The following is a 17,500-nucleotide window of genomic DNA, read 5'->3' on the forward strand; positions in this document are numbered from 1 at the left end:
ACATACCCTTTCGAATTCAAATTTGTTGATACTGTTAGTTACGAGCAGATCTTCGAAAGGGTATGTTCTTATTTTCAGTGTTTCAAATCCAAACCAAGGAATTTCTGAGCTGATGATAGAAGTGTTGTTTTTGACTAATCTTGAAACGTACGTTCTCAAATAACCTTAGCATTTGATTTTTCGATGTCCTTACCCCCAAACTTTTGTGAGTTGAATTAAGCAAGCACTATATATGAGAGAGATTTTCTTTAAGTATTAGAAATAGCTTTAAAAAAGTTTTTTAGCTGCTATTTCTAATGAGTTCAGTATGCGGCAAGTAATTTATTTTACTAAGCCCTTTATATAATGTAATAATTTGAATTCGCCTTGAATGGTCCTTTGCATACTGAACACTTGGTGAAATTGATTAATAATTAATTAATTTTGCCCTCAATTGTTGAAATTATATATATATATATATATCACCGTGATCACTGTCACCGACCAGGCTATCAGACGTTGTTACACATCGCTGGTCACAATGCGCTTCGCATTGTTTTAGCCTTCAAATGACGCCATCCCGCTGGCTAAGCCAGGAGGCCAACAGAAGAAAAAGTGAGAGGAAGTTGTGACGAAAGAGTACAGCAGGGATCGCCACCAGCGCCTGCAGGATCCTCGTGGAACTTTAGGTGTTTTCGCTCAATAAACACTCACAACGCCCGATCTGGGAATCGAAACCGCGATCCTACGACCGCGAGTCCGCAGCCCTAAACACTGGGCCATATATATATATATATATATATATATATTTATATATATATATATATAAATATACATATATACGATGAGCTCCTGGATCTTGAGAACCTTCCGGTCCAGAGAACAATATGTCATCATTCCAATTTTCTCCTCCTTTGTACGGCCACACCTCGAATACTGCTGCCCCTTTGTTGTCTTCCCATACCAAACAAAACATCTCGAGGATCGAGTCACTCCAGAGAGCACTCACTAAACGAATTGAAGGTATGACTGATCTCGATTTTTGGGACCGCCTTAAAGTCGTGAAACTCTACTCTCTCCAGCACTGCCGCGAGGGGTACAGCATTTGTACGATGTGGAGAATATACCGCCAGCATTGCTCAAACGACCTAAACATTAGTTTCAAGGTTCATCTAAGGCTGGGACCACAGGCCATACGCCCCCTGCCCAATTCAGGATCACAGCATATAGGTACACTGCGACATAATTTCTTTTTCTCAATAGGCCTGCCATGTTTAACATTGTCCCAAAAGAGATCAAAGAGGAAAAGGATCCCGTCACTTTTAAACGGAGTCTGGACAGATTTCTTCAAAGAATACCGGATAAGCTACACATGCCTGGATACAACTCACCCAACAAGAACTCACTAATTGAATGGACTATAAACAAAACTTGACTTAAACAGGACTTAGATAATCATATCAGGTGGTGCTATCAAGTTAGACATGGCCTGGACCAATCTTTGGTCGAAACATATATAAGTTTATATATATGTGTGTGTGTGTGTGTATGTGTGTGTGAGTATGTGTGCGTGTGTGCGTGTGTGTGTGTGTGTGTGTGTGTGTGTGTGTGTGTGTCTATACAATCCTGTAAATAATAATAATTGTATTTTTATATAAGCATAAAGCTTATGGAAATCACCGTTTCAATGACTAAGGAAAACAGTCTAATAAAGGACCGTATAACCCACGACAGTAAAAAGAAGACTTTCCTATCCGTGTGGGACACGTAACCGCATCCCTTTGTTAACGCGACTAAGTGTGTTACCTTTATGCCATCTAATTAGCCTCCCTGTTCTGCGGAGAGGAAAACCTTCTTTTTCTGTCGAGGGATTATGGGCCCCTGCACGGTGATCGCCATAAGCTTTAAGCTTATATAAAAATGCCATTATATATATATATATATATATATATATATATATATATATATATATATATAAAGCACGTTCACTGTGTATGTTTATCTGACGTCATACACGATTTGCTTTTCTTTTTCGCAATTGTCGATGATTCTACCTCAAGAATTCCTCAGTATTCGTGTAGTATATAACAAATTATAGAGAGAGAATATATATATTATCTTGATCACCTTGATCGGTCAGAAGATCAGATGTCGTTTTTAATCCGCTGGTCACAGCATTTCATCCATTCCGTTTTTGATCATGTCCACCATTTCCATTACGGTTGTATGATTCCATTTATATCGTCAATCCATTGGAGTGGTGGCCTTCCAATTGGTTGTTTCCACTCGCGCGGATACCACTCGACAACTTCACGGGTTCACGGATTATCGTTGCACCGTGCGACTTGTCGGGTCCAACTGAATTCGTTTCAAAGGTATTCGCCGGTAACGTCCTTCACTCCGGTTTTATACCTGATTTACTTATTTCGGATGTAATCTCCCAAGGAGATTCCTGCCATCGAGATTTCCATACCTCTTTGCGTCGTTATTAACCGCTGTTTATCCCACTCCGTTGTGTCCTACATTCTACTCGCATAAAGCAATGCAGATATAACCGCGCTTTGGAAGAAGTTTGCGCCAATAGCCTTGTCGAGATTCGCTTTCAGCACATCCTTGCATTTCAGTCTGATCTTATTCTCCGCGAAATTTCCTTATTCATATCGCGTCCAATAGTAATAATTTGCCCAAGGAAAACATAACTTTCCAGTCCTAGATTTCATGGCCTCGAACCACAACTTTACCGCATGCTACACCTTCGGACCAAATCTGCTTTGTTTTTGCACGATTGATCCTCAGGCCGACCGTCAGAACTCTCCTGTTGAGCTCGTCCAGCATGTATGTATGTATGCATGCATGCATGTATGTATGCATGTGCAGATTTGTATGTTTTATGTATGTATTCTCATGCATATAGTTAAATGATAAGCTTCTGGAAACTTTTACAGATTTTTACAGTTCCAGTGATGGACTGGATATGTAGTTTAAGAATTAGCCTTCCCCTTTCTGGTTTTGAGAAGCTTAATTATTCAAGGTTGGTATTTAGGCAGTGTGTTACATACCCCAATAATTATAGGTATAAACCTGAACTTGTAATGTATGTATGTCATGTTTCAGTTTTATTTCAAGATTGCCTTCCTATAGAGAAAGAGCCGGTTTCTAACCTAAATCGAAGATGCCGTCATTGGTATTTCAACATCATCAACAGGATATTTTTGATTGAGGTCCAAAAGCAGAGTTAAGCAGCCATCTATAGCCTGGGACTTAGTATTCTGAGAAACATATTTCAACAAAATAAGAACCCGGATGCAAGTACTTCTGTTGACAAGAACGATTAAAACGGTGAAGTTGTTGGTCAAGAACTACCAAAAACATGACCCGAAAAGAGAGAAGAAAACGAAAAGGAAAATATATTGGAATGCATGTTACGCTATGCAAAATGCCAAATACTACCATCTGCTTGCTGATGTTAGTGAAAATAAAAATGATGATGAGAAAAACTATTATGTCTCCACTACTTGTCGTTGTTGTTGTTGTTGTTGATGATGATGATGGTGATGATGATGATGATGCACCACACTTACAGTACTTGTCAGCATTACCAACATCCTATTAACATTTTTCTTATTGCTGTTACTATTATTATTATTGTTATTATTATCATTATTATTATTATTATTATTATTATTATTATTATTATTGTGTGAGTTAGGTAGCAGTGCATGCCATCAAAGTGAAACTGGGGTAAAATATACGAAGCCTAGTATACCCATCATGACTACCCGTCTGATAAGGGTACACCAGGCACATGCATCACAACCGTATGTGCGCGACATGGTGATCTGATATCAAGATAAACAGCAGATGACCTTTTAGGTGGGGCCCAGTTAGAATTTTCTTCTGGTCGAGTAACCCATCCCGCTCAAAAGGCTCCTGAATGAGGGCTGTTTCATGATGTTGAACGAAACACACATGTTTCCAGAGGTGAATTATTCAAATCCCAAAGATTCCCTCTCAACACATGGCTATGATGCTCTCCCACTACTTCTGCTCGTGATCAGAGATGCACATAACGTCAGCCACTAAGGGACATCCTCAACTGGTTACGGTCAAACAACTGACAAGCAAATCTGTGGTATTGAGCAAAATATTTGCTACAGCCCTATAATAATAATAATAATTTTTATTATTATTATTAATATTATTATTATTATTATTATTATTATTATTATTATTATTATTATTATTATCATCATTATCCGTGGAGGCGCAATGGCCCAGGGGTTAGGGCAGTGGACTCGTGACAGTAGGATCACGGTTTCGATTTCCAGACCGGGTGTTGGGAGTGTTTATTGAGCGAAAACACCTAAAAACTCCACGATGTTACGGGAGCGGGTAGTGGCGAACCCTGCTGTACTCTTTCACCACATCTTTCTCTTACATTTTCTTCCCGTTTCTGTTGTACCTGTATTTCAGAGGGGCCAGCCTTGTCACACTATATGTCACGCTGAATCTCTCCAAGAACTACATTAAGGGTACGCGTGTCTTGAGTGCCACTTGCACTTTAATTTCACGAGCAGGCTGTTCCGTAGATCGGATCAACTGGAACCCTCGTCATCGTAACCGACGACGTGCCACGATTATCACCCACTGTCGTCGTAATCAACGTCATTGTCATCGTCATCATCGCCAACATCATCATTATCATGATCAAAAGTCTTGCGCCATCAATAATAGTAAAGAAAAGTTTGTTTTTTCTTTTCATTATTTCTCTTTTTATCTTTTTATCTTTTTTTAAATATGTAGTGAAAACGTTGAAGAGAAGGGAGACGAATGACAATGAACTAAACCTGAACTTCCCTGTCCCCACTTCCTTGGAAACGAATATGACACAAAATATTAAGGAACACGACATCGGTAGAGAACTGTGCACGCGAATACGTTTAAACGGTTAACTACCAGCATCCTATTACATTTTTCCTGTTTTAAATGAAAAAAAATTTCGGTTTTGTCATACTTTTTTTAAAGTTTATCTCATTCATTTCATATTTTTAATTCCGATTCTCTCATTTCACTCTTTGGACGGTTTTAATTTCATTGAGTTTGACCTAAAGTGATCTCACACTGGCGTGTCTGTATGGTAACAGAAATGATTTTTTCCTCAACGCCATGGTTCTGGGTTCAGTTCCTCCGCGGGGAAACATGGGACACTGTTTTTTTTTTTTTTTTTACTTTAGCACCGAGCCAACCAATTCTTTGTGAGCGGATTTGGTAAGCAGAAACTGAGTGAAATCCTATCTTCTGTGTGTGTGTGTGTGTGTGTGTGCGTGTGTGTGTGCATGTATGTGTGTGCGCGTCTGTCTGACTGACTGTCTGTGTGTCTCTTTGTGTGTTTCTCTGTTTGTGTGTGTTTCTCTCTGTGTGTATTTCTGTGTGTGTGTGCTTGTGTGTGTATTTCTCTGTTTGTGTGTGTGCTTGTGTGTGTGGTGTGTGTGTGTGTGTGTGTGTGTGTATGTGTGCGTGTGATGTATGTACGTTTTAGCATTTGTGCTTGTGTGTTTTTCCCACACCTCAGCTTCACAAATAGTGTTGGTTTATTTACGTTCCCTAAACCTAGCACCTCAGCGAAAGAGACCAATAAAATATATACTAGGTATTAAAACAGATAATGGGTTGATTCTATCCTCCAAAATTTTTAAAGATGTTGCCCCAACATGGCCGCAGTTCAATTACGGAAATAACTAAAAAGTAAAATATGAGAGTATGCATTAAGTACAACAAAATCAATTCTAACCACACTTCGTGGTGGTGGTGTTAAGTTCCTAGTCCACCCTGAATGAGCTGAACAACAATCAAGAGTATTCCATCCATGACCACCTAGTCAGTTTTACTTCCCGATATACTATTCTAAGACCAGTGTGTCCTACCTTCCACGCTTCAGATAGTATAGTATGATTTGCTAGACATTCTTGCAGTTTCTGTTAACAAGTCAATCGGCCGCTTATAGCATCCCTCGCTATATTGTCCATATGCCTTCCTCTGATAGGGATCAATATTGCCCGTGTTGGTGCACGATCAGATTACCGAGGTAAGGATCAGCATTTCGTAGATCGTCAATGGAACCCCTCTCTCTTAGTACAACACAAATATAATTTGGTATTTTATATGCATCTATGTGAATCGACGAGTGCACTTTTTTCATTTCTGTATTTGGATTGTTATTACTAATATTATTATCTTTTCGATTTATATTAGCGTTTGTTGCCAATAAAACCAGAATGAATAATAATAATAATTATTATTATTGTTGTTGTTGTGGTGGTTTTAAGTTATGCACAACAATTTAAAATGTTGGAAAAGAAGAAAAAATTCTTGACATCTGGCTACAACAAGTAAACTTAGATGACAGGAACCTCTCTCAGTATACTAGCTGACTCTAATTAGGCTGTTCTATAGAGATGTACTAAACTAGGCTTTATGCTTATTTCCTGTTATTATTATTATTATCATTATTATTATTATTATTATTATTGTTATTATTATTATTATTGTTATTATTATTATTATTATTATTATTATTGTTATTATTATTATTATTATTATTATTATTATTATTATTATTATTGTTATCGTTATTATTATTATTATTATTATTATTATTGTTATCGTTATTATTATTACTACTACTACTACTACTACTACTACTACTACTACTACTACTACTACTACTATTATTATTATTATTTGATGAAAGGTGGTGGGTGAATGTAGCGAAAATGGCCCCTGCCTCTGTACGCTGGTGAATATGAGGAAAAAAGTTGTACCATTCCCGAGTACTCTCGAAGCGTCGGTTGGTTCAGGGGATTGGTAGGGTACCTGAGCCAATCTTAGGAGGTCATCCTCTGCCATTGGGGAAATCTCATTGTTATATTTTTTTGTTTAATATTTATTGTTATTGTTTTCCTCTTTACTCGTTCTTTTGTGTAAAACCCACACTGTCCCCATCTACTGTATTATCCAGGATATATGTCAGCTCTAGCAGCCAATAAATTCAATAAGACTAATAAATACTATTATTAAGGCGGCCAGCAGAATCGTTAGTACGCCAGTAAATAATGCTTACAGGCGTTTCGTCCGTCTTTACGTTCTGAGTTCCAATTCCGCCGAGGTTGACTATGCCTTTCATCGTTTCGGGGTCGATAAATTAAGTACCAGTGCAACACTGGGGGTCGATGTAATCGACTAGTCCGTTTCCCTAAAATTTCAGGCCTTGTGCTTATATTAGAAAGGGCTATTATCATCATCATTATTATTATTATTATTGTTATTATTATTATTATTATTATTATTATTATTATTATTATTATTATTATTATTATTATTATATTATTATTATTATCATCATCATCTTCATCATTATTATTTGGTTGCCTTTTGCTTTGTATTTGTACAAGTTGACTCTCAGTTTCGCCGAGAATCCTCAAGAGGCAAGAAGTTAGAAGTTCAAGTTGATGTTATGACGAGGGTGCCTTATATTCGGTTTTGCACAGAGAATTGTACCAGAGAATGTCTGTCAAAACATAAGAAAATTAGATTGTCTGAAAAGTAGTCTGATTATAAGGTGATAGTCTGATGTTAAGATGACAGTAGAAAGTGGTTTTATTATTATCATCAACATCATCATCATCATCATTATTATATTATTATTATTATTATTATTATTATTATTATTATTATTATTATTATTATTATTATCATTATTGATAATATTAATAATATTTCAAGAGATTGACGTTATTCTTCACGAAAGTAAAGAGGCAATAGTAGAACGCGACTGTTATTGGTAATAAATAGAGATTGACTCTGTTTATTAAATTGGAAATGAAACGAATGAACAATATTTCGACGCGCCGTGTGTCTTTTACAAGTTGAAAATATAAAATGAAATGCAATTCAAAGATAGGAAACGCTGAAACATTCAAAATTAAACCGGAATAACTGCGTTTCTTTTCCGGTTTAACTTTGAATGTTTCAGCGTTATCTATCTTTCAATTTAATTTCATTTTCAATTTAATAAACGGAATTAATCGTTATTTATTACCAATAACGGTCGCGCTCTTCTTCTCCTCCTCCTCCTCCTCCTTCTTCTTCTTCTTCTTCTTCTTCTTCTTCTTCTTCTTCTTCCTTCTTCTTCTTCTTCTTCTTATTCTTATTATTATTATTATTATTATTAATATTTTTATATTATTATTATTATATTATTATTATTATTATTATTATTATTTATTATTATATTTTTATTATTATTATTATTATTATTATTATTATTATTATTATCGTCATCATTATTAGTTTTGGCTGCAGTAGCATTGTTATTGTTGTTATTATTATTATTATTATTATTATTATTATTATTATTATTATTATTATTATTATTATTGTAATATAATTATTATTGCGTGAGAGAGCAACGCAAGCCATGAAAGTGACACTGGGGTACAAATATATGAAGCCCAATATACCCATCATGACTACCCGTCTGATAAGGGTACACCAGGCACATGCATCACAACTATATGTGTGCAACTTAGAGATATCATATGAAAGAAAATAGCGCATGACCTTGCAGGTGGGGCCTAGTCAGAAGCAAACCTGTGGTATTGAGCAGAATATTTGCTGTAGACCATCTTTTATACCAAGACAAAACAGCGTACATAACACTTCTAATTATTTAAGATCAGAAGCCATCAGAGACACTGCCTTCTACTGCATCAGGGCATTTACTATTATTATCATCATCACCATTATTATTAATATTATTTTCATTATTATTATTATTATTATTATTATCATTATTATCATTATTATTATTATTATTATTGTTGTTGTTGTTGTTGTTGTCGTTAATAACAACAACAACAACAACAACAACAACAACAATAATAATAATAATAATAATAATAATAATAATAATAATAATAATAATAATAATAACAATAATAATAATGCCCTGATGCAGTACCAGGCACTGGCTCTCATGGCTGCTGATCTTAACTGTTTGGAAGTGTTATTCTGTACATTGTTTTGTCTTGGTATAAAAGATGGGCTACAGCAAATATTCTGCTCAATACCACAGATTTGCTTGTCAGTTGTTTGACCGTAACCAGTTGACCATGTCCCTTAGTGGCTGACGACATATGCATCTCTGATCACGAGCAGAAGTTGTGGGGGAGCATCATAGCCATGTGTTGAGAGTGATTCTTTGGGGTTTGAATAATTCACCTCTGGTAACATAGGTGTTTCGTTCAACATCCTTAAACAACCCTTATTCAGGGATTTTTTGGGTGGGATGGGTTTCTCTACCAGAAGAAAATTCTAACTGGGCCCCACCTGCAAAGTCATGTGCTGTTTAGATCAGAAATCTCTTTTAGCTTTTGTTCTTGTTCCGCTTAATGAAGCAGTGAACCACATTGTCTAATGTGTCTATTTTTTCGCTAACGCAGCGCGTTTTGAGTTCAAGGAGATTTGCTGTTATTTCTAGCTTGTCGAGCCACCATGCACAAACTCCTCGTTGGTTCACGTAAAGGTTTTCCTTAGCTAAATGATTTGTTCCGTTAGAAACAAAGCAAAGAAGCGAAATAACATAGCTTGTTATAATAGAACGTCATAACATCTGATGAGTGAAGTGGGGACAAATCACATCGCACATTCAATAATTTTGACGTTTCGAAAGTCTTTAAATACATACAACCAAATCTTAATACCAAAGACTATTGAAGAACCGAGAGTTTCGTGCGTTAATACTTATCAAACGCACAAAACATGCGGTCCCTGTGTAATACTGTTGCTCCTCCTGAATTTTAATAAAAATATCTCTCCTTTTACCATCACAAAAATTATATGCATGTGTGCGTGTGTTTGTGTGTTTCACTATATGTGTATGTATGTGTGTGTGTGTATGTGTATGTGTGTGCAAGTATATGTGTATCGTATAATTTTCCATCGACAGAATGGAGCGAAAAATACTCAAGGGCTTATTTTTCTGCATGGTGCTCAACAAACTTAATTATAGAAAGTAATTTTAAAAGATGTATACTCATATGTTGGGTTATATTTCTATTGCATGGTATTACAAAGCTAGAAATAAGAATGAGTGCGTATGTGTGTACGCATACATATATATATATATATATATATATATATATAGATATATATATATATATATATATATATATACATATATGCATAGATAAATATTTACATATATACATATACATACATATACATACATACGCATATATATATATATATATACATACATATACATACATACGCATATATATATATATATATATATATATATATATATATATATATATATATATTATATATATATATATATACATATATGCATAGATAAATATTTACATATATACATATACATACATATACATACATACGCATATATATATATATATATACATACATATACATACATACGCATATATATATATATATATATATATAATATATATATATATATATATATATATATATATATATACATTTATATATACACACACAAATATAAATACATATATACACACACATATATATGTATAGATAGATAGATAGATTGCACTGCAAAATAAAGAGTAGCAGTTTGAAATTATATACAATTTTGCAATATGGAGGATTATTTGAATTTAAAGAATTGGGTAATATATATTTTGAACAATCTTGACTCGGATACCAAACTTGCCCGTTAACTCCAGCAAATTTCTAAGGCAAACTTTTCCTGATGTCTAGCTAATCAAGTTTGTTGCAGATAATTAAATTCGCGAAAATGTAACAAGTAAAAAATTTAGAAAAGTCATACGTTATCTTTCAACAATTTCTAAATTATTATAAAAAAAAGAAGAAACGCTCTTCCTTTTTAAATTAGATGATAAAGTATTTTATCTCTTATTATCTCTCTGTTTATTTCCTCATATTCCTTTCTGTTGAAGAGCATAGGCTCGAAATGTAAAGGACTGTCTTACTTTCCCGAGCGTGAAACTAATACACCTGCTCGTTGTTTATACACCTGTTTTCGTCTTTTGTTTTTCTGTAAATTTCAACTATTTTAACTTTTACTTGTTTCAGCCATTAATCTGCTGCCATGCTGGAGCACCGCCTTGAACGTGTAGTCGGATGAATTGATTTCAGTACTTTTTTTTCAAGCCCGGGACTTATTCTATCGGTCATTTTCCCGGAACAGCTAAATTACAGGGAAGCAAAAGCACCAACACTGATTGTCGATCAGTGCAGTGGGAGAACACTGGCACAAAGACACAAACAAAAAGGTAAACAAACGTACACACACGCACCCCGCCACGCACACATACATGTATACGACGGGCTTCTTTCAGATTGCGTATATCAAATCTTCTCACAAGGTTTTGGTCGGTCCGATGCTATAGCAGATGACACTTGCGCAAAGTTCCACACAGTGGGACTGAACATGGAACCTTGTGGGTGAGAAGCAAGTTTCGTACTGGGGGGGGGGTTGACACAATACAAAGCACGGCAAAATTTATGACGGCAAAATTAACCAGTCATTATTTTCAAATACTTAAGGCGGCGAGCTGGAAGAAACGTTAGGATGCCGAGCGAAATGCTTAGCGGTGGTATTTCGTCTGTCTTTACATTCTGAGTTCAAATTCCGCCGAGACCGACTTTGCGTTTCATCCTTTCGGAATCTATAAATTAAGAACCAGTTGCGTACTGGGGTCTATCTAATCGACTGGCCCGCTCTCCAAAAATTTCGGGCCTTGTGCCTAGAGTAGAAAAGAATATTTAAGGCGGTGAGCTGGCAAAAACGTTAGCACGCCGGACGAAATGCTTAGCGATATTTCAACTCTGTTTACGTTCTGAGTTCAAATTCTACTGAGGTCGACTTTGCTTTTCATTCTTCCGGAGGTCAATATTTTAAGTACCAGTTGCGTACTCCGGGTCGATCTTATAGACTGGCCTCCTCTCTGCAAAAAATATCCTGCCTTGAGCTAGAGTAGAGAATATTATTTCCTAATATATATATTTGAAGTCAAAGGCTCGATAAAATTTACATTTATACCATTCATGGAGCTTATAGATTCATTGAGTTGCTCTTTCCTTATAATCCCTAAAAAAGAGCTTGGGTGAGGTGGGGATGAGTCGATTACATCGACCCCAGTGTTTCACTGGTACTTGTTTAATCGACTACAAAACGATGAAAGGCAAAGGCGACCCCGGCTAACGATTCTGCCAGCACGCCATGTTAACGCGAATTTTAATAATGACATCTATTAATTCGAATATGTGGTCCCAAATATTAGGTTTTGATGTAGTTTTATATTTTAATGCAAAGTTTTTTAAATTTTATTATGGGTTGCTTTTGTCCAACCGTTAAGACAAGGAGGTATTAAAAAACCAACATCGGTTGTCAAGTGGTAAGATGACAAACACAGACACAAATACACACACATGCATTATGATACGCACGCGCACACGAACATACACATATACAGACATATATGCTCCACACAAATTCACACACACAAGGTATCCCGGCTGTACAGCAGAAAATACTTGCTCACAGTGTTGCGCAGTGGTACCGAACCGGATTTCTTTACCGCTGATCGAATTGCCCTCCCACTCATTTTGGACGCGTATGATTACATTTGCCAATATGCCCGTCCTTCTATCGAAATCATTTAGTGCGATTTGAGGGAATTGGATGGTTATTTTTAGCAGGTCAATTGAACAAATAGAATGTTCGTTAAGTCGATTCTCGATGTGTAATCAGAGAATCTGTCCATTCAAACAACCAGTTAGATTTAGAGTTCAAGAATTTATTTCAAGAAACATGAGAAAGAGCAGTACCACAACAAAAGAAAACAAGAACAAACAAGAAGAAATAACAACCACAACAAAAACACGAAGAACATACGGAATAGCTTTATTTAAGAGGGTATTTGATACAATACCATGATTCTGATCAGGCAAAAGTGCCAAATGATTTTACCAATGAGATCATAAACATTTACATACCATATCATATACAAAGTGGTATAGTTTTATATATGAAACATGTAATAGAAAGACAATGACCTTACAGTTAAGGTAATTGTATCCGTATATATTAACGATTACTTTCAGAGATAGTGTGTCTTTCCGAAATTCGGAGTTAAAATATTGCTATAAGTATGTAGTGCAGAGCTCATAAAGTAAATTTATAGGCTCGGATGTATTCAAATCGTGTTTCTTTTCATTAAGATTGCTTGATTGGAAACGAGATTAAAGGCAATTCTACTTGTATCCATAAATCTAGATGGAAATTGCAGAAGATATGTCTGAAGTGCGACAGAGTGCTAGAAAATGTTTTGCATACACGTCCGGTTAATTTAGCTTTTGCTGGTCAATAACGCGAAATATCAATTTAATAATCAGCAGCAGCCGCAGCAGATACGTCTTGAATAGCATCAGTTGGACATGAAGCTTGGTATATCATCATCATCGTCATCATCATCATCACCACAATCATTACAATCATTTTCCATAGTTTTCGCCGTCATCATCATCATCATCATCATCATCATCATCATCACCGTTGTCATCGTCGTTCTCCTCCCCTTCCCCTTCCACTTCCTCCTACTCATCTTGATCATCATCATCATCATCATCATCATCGTCATCATCACTATCATCATCATCATTATCATCATCTTCATCATCATTATCAACAACAACAACAGCAATTCACTGAAGAAATTACTAATGACTTTATCATGAATATTAATGTTAGCAGTGTTTATTTAATACCGCTACTAGTATTACTATTTTCTTCATTAGTGTTGTTGTTTTTGTTGTTGTTGTCGTCGTCATTATCCTTCTCCTCCCTCTCTCCCCTCCTCCTCATCGTCATCCTCATCATCATCATCATCATTATTATTATTATTATTATTATTATTATTATTATTATTATTATTATTAGTGAACGCGGTGATCTGACAGAATCAGTTAGCACGGCGGGCGAAATGCTTGGTTTTCGGTCTTTACGTTCTCAGTTCAAATTCGGCCGAAGTCGTCCGTGCTTTTCATCCTTTCAGGGTTGATAAGATAAGTACGATATAATCAACTTACGCCCCACTCCGAAATTGCTGCCCTTGTGCCAAACTTAACATTATTATTATTGTTGTTGTTGTTGCTGTTTTTTTTATTGTTGTTATTATCATATTATCATATGAAACTGACCATATAATTCCGTGCAGAGTACAGTATCCTCTCTCTCTCTCTCTCTCCTTGGCTATTCGTTATCGGAATTAATAAGCACTCTCAAATCCATTTTTGGTAAATCCCACGTCCACCGTTACACCTGTTTTTGTAAATCCCAAGTCCACCTTTTCACTTGTTAATGGGGAGCCTGTGTACGTTCGCCTTAGGGTGCTAGACACTAAGCAATGTCATTTTCTTTCGGGTTGTGCGATCGAGTTCGTTAATCTCCGCTTATGTCCATTTCGGGATGGGTGCACTATAGTGGATTACAGCAACAGCCCATATGTTGATGGCAGTCGCAAGGTTCCTTAAGTTCAGTTTTGAGAAGTTTGTGACGCTTCAAATATGCAGTAATGACCTTGTCTTTCATTTCTTTGCACGAGATATTCTCCAGCTCCAGTATCCCTATTGTACCCATCAGCATCCGGGTCTTCTCTCTCCGTTTGGCAATTATATGCCCTTGCAATTTCTTTTTTCCTCCGTTTCAAAGGGAGCACCGCACACTTTGAGATACTGAACTCCATCCTAATATCCATCTCTGTATCCAATCCTATATCGTTACTGCAAATCTGTACAGTCTCAACCAGCCACTCTATTTCAGACTCGGTCTTTGAGAACAGTTTTAAATCATTCATGAAGAGAAGGTGGTTTGAGACGAGGACCATTCTTACTCAGCTCATAGTGTGCGGGGTCAAGGCTATAAAAATTACAGACGTGAACAAGAGTCTCCTTGAAAGATACCTCTTTGATTGTTACCTCGGCTAAATGCGGGTTGTTAAGAAGTATTTTCCAACTAGACATGTTTTCCAATCAGGCGTGCTGTTCCTAATCAGTGTCCATACGTTCACAGCTATTCCGCACATGTCGTGTGTTTCCAAAATCCACAAATGCGGCAGCAAGTTGTAAGCTATATGAAAGTCTATCCAGGCCATACACAAGCTATTTTGGTACCGTTTGTAGTTCTTCATTACAACTTTGTATATCACAAAGTGGTCTTTGTTGCCCTTGAATCCTTTTCGGCATCCTTTTTTGTTCTATTGGAAGTAGATTCTCCTGCAAGGAACGTATATTTTTTTCCTGCGTGGATGCCTATTAGTTCTTTCTGTAGGAAGGTAAGGCAAGCAATGGGTCGATAATTCCCATCCTGGGCGGACTTTGACCGATTTCCATCAACAATGTTGTTTTTTCCTCTATTATCTACTCCGGAACAAGACTCTGTAGGCAATTGACTAATTGTAACGCAATTCGCTTGTGTGTTGACTTAAACTACTTGAGCCAGTAGCCTTGAATTCCGTCTGGTCCTGCCGCTTTCCAATTTGGCAGTTTTGATACCTGTGCAATTACATCTTCTGTTCTTATGTGCAAATGGGCCAGTCGTGGAACATCTGGGTGATGCATTTCGCATCTCATGGAATTAATCCACTCAGCACCAGGATTATGGGAAACTTCTTGCCCCCAGATTTTATTCCAACATTGGTGAATTTCCTCTGCTTCAGGTGGTATTCTATCTTCTGTATATCTTCTAAGCTCTTACGAAATTGCCTCTGGTTATTTCAGAATAACCTGTTTTCCTGGAACTGTGATAGCTCATCCGTGTAGCGTTGCACCTTTCATGTTTTTTTCCCGCTCACGTTGATTTAGGGTGTCGGTAACAGTTTTGAACCCTTTCTTTTCTATTTGGTATTTGGTGTCAAGATGCCCTTTCACGTTTTTTTAGCATTTTTCCATTGCCCTTCGGACCATTCTTCTAAGCGACTCAGACCTTTACGCAAAGTTTTAATATCGCCTTCAATTCTCCACTTCCACAATGCCTCTTTCTGTCCGCCTGCTTTCTTCTCTTTCTTTCCAAACAGTTCATCTACTAAAATTGAAGCGCATATGATCTAGTCCTTTGTCTCCGTTAGATCTTTTGTTAGAATGTTTTCAGAATCCCATCAACCTTTTGGGTCAGGCGTTTCACTTCGTCACAAAGTCGAAGCTTCTCAAATTCACTGGTTTGGTCATTGTTCTAGTAACTATTATATCCTCGGGTCTTATCCTGAGGTCTTTCTGTTCCTAGGTCATATCCTTTTGTAATACAGGGTTCTCCACATTATATTGATTGGCCGGCCTCTTCTCTACTACAACTTCACCTCGTCGACACATTCACTGATCATCGCCTACATTATCCTTCTCCGGGTTATTATCATGACTGGGACTTTCCTGATTTTCTGAATCTGGGCCTCATTACGAAGGCCTCTATTCCGAATTATTCTTATCTTATCCATGAGTCCATTTTCAGTAATCTGGAACATACCCACCTGGTTCCAAATTTCTATTGATCTTTTTCCGACAGCTTTCTTATCTAGCTAGGATTGTTCATGGCACACTTAATTGCTTTTTTATTCATATCAACGGATCACTTCCGTTTGCAAACACGTTGCATACTTTGACCAGTAAAAGACTACGACCATCTGGAGTTTTGTCTTCCGCTTCATTGCCCTCTGAGGGGCCCGCACCGGACGCGAAAGATCTAGTGTCTTGGACATCCAGAGGAGTCTTCCCTTTCATACTGTTATTTGGGATTGAATTTGTCATCATTGCAAAGAATAAGAATGATTTCTTATCGGATTTGCTCCTTGGGTGTGTTTATTTGAGATCTTCATGTAAAGGGTTACTCCAAATAAAATACCAGCTTTCACTTAGCTGCCGACAAAGACTTTGGGACGCCAAGTTCGCTCTACATAACTTACTGCAGGTCTCCCACAGATTCAAAAGTTACACCGGCCTATTCAGGGCAGGGATGGCACCAATTCCCCGCGCTCTTCACATGGACAGCCGCATACAGAATTACACTATCTAATCTGTTCTTCCTATGCTATGTTACCCTATGTAATCTGTCCTTCCTCTGCTATGTTAGGTGTGATTTGAAAAATATGTAACTACTCTTCCTTTTTGTTCCATTTCACATCCCTGTTTCTCTTATTTAGGTCTAAAAATGGTTGTAGTAGGTGGATTGATGTGGACGGTCTGTATTTTGTTTGGTTTGATGAGGAAAAAATGGATGTAATGTGTGTCTGTGGTAGTATGTTTGTGGTAGAGTGGCTGTGTAGCGTACTGGGTAATGTTTGTACTGAGGGCTTTTATATTGTCTGTGGCTGTTGTTGTTTGGGTTAAATTGATTTTTCAGAATTCCACTTCAAACAAGGTGAAATATTTAAGATCAAGTCAATTTTCCCCTGTGACTCGG

This window comes from Octopus sinensis, linkage group LG7 (assembly GCF_006345805.1).
Source record: "Octopus sinensis linkage group LG7, ASM634580v1, whole genome shotgun sequence".
NCBI lineage: Eukaryota > Metazoa > Mollusca > Cephalopoda > Octopoda > Octopodidae > Octopus > Octopus sinensis.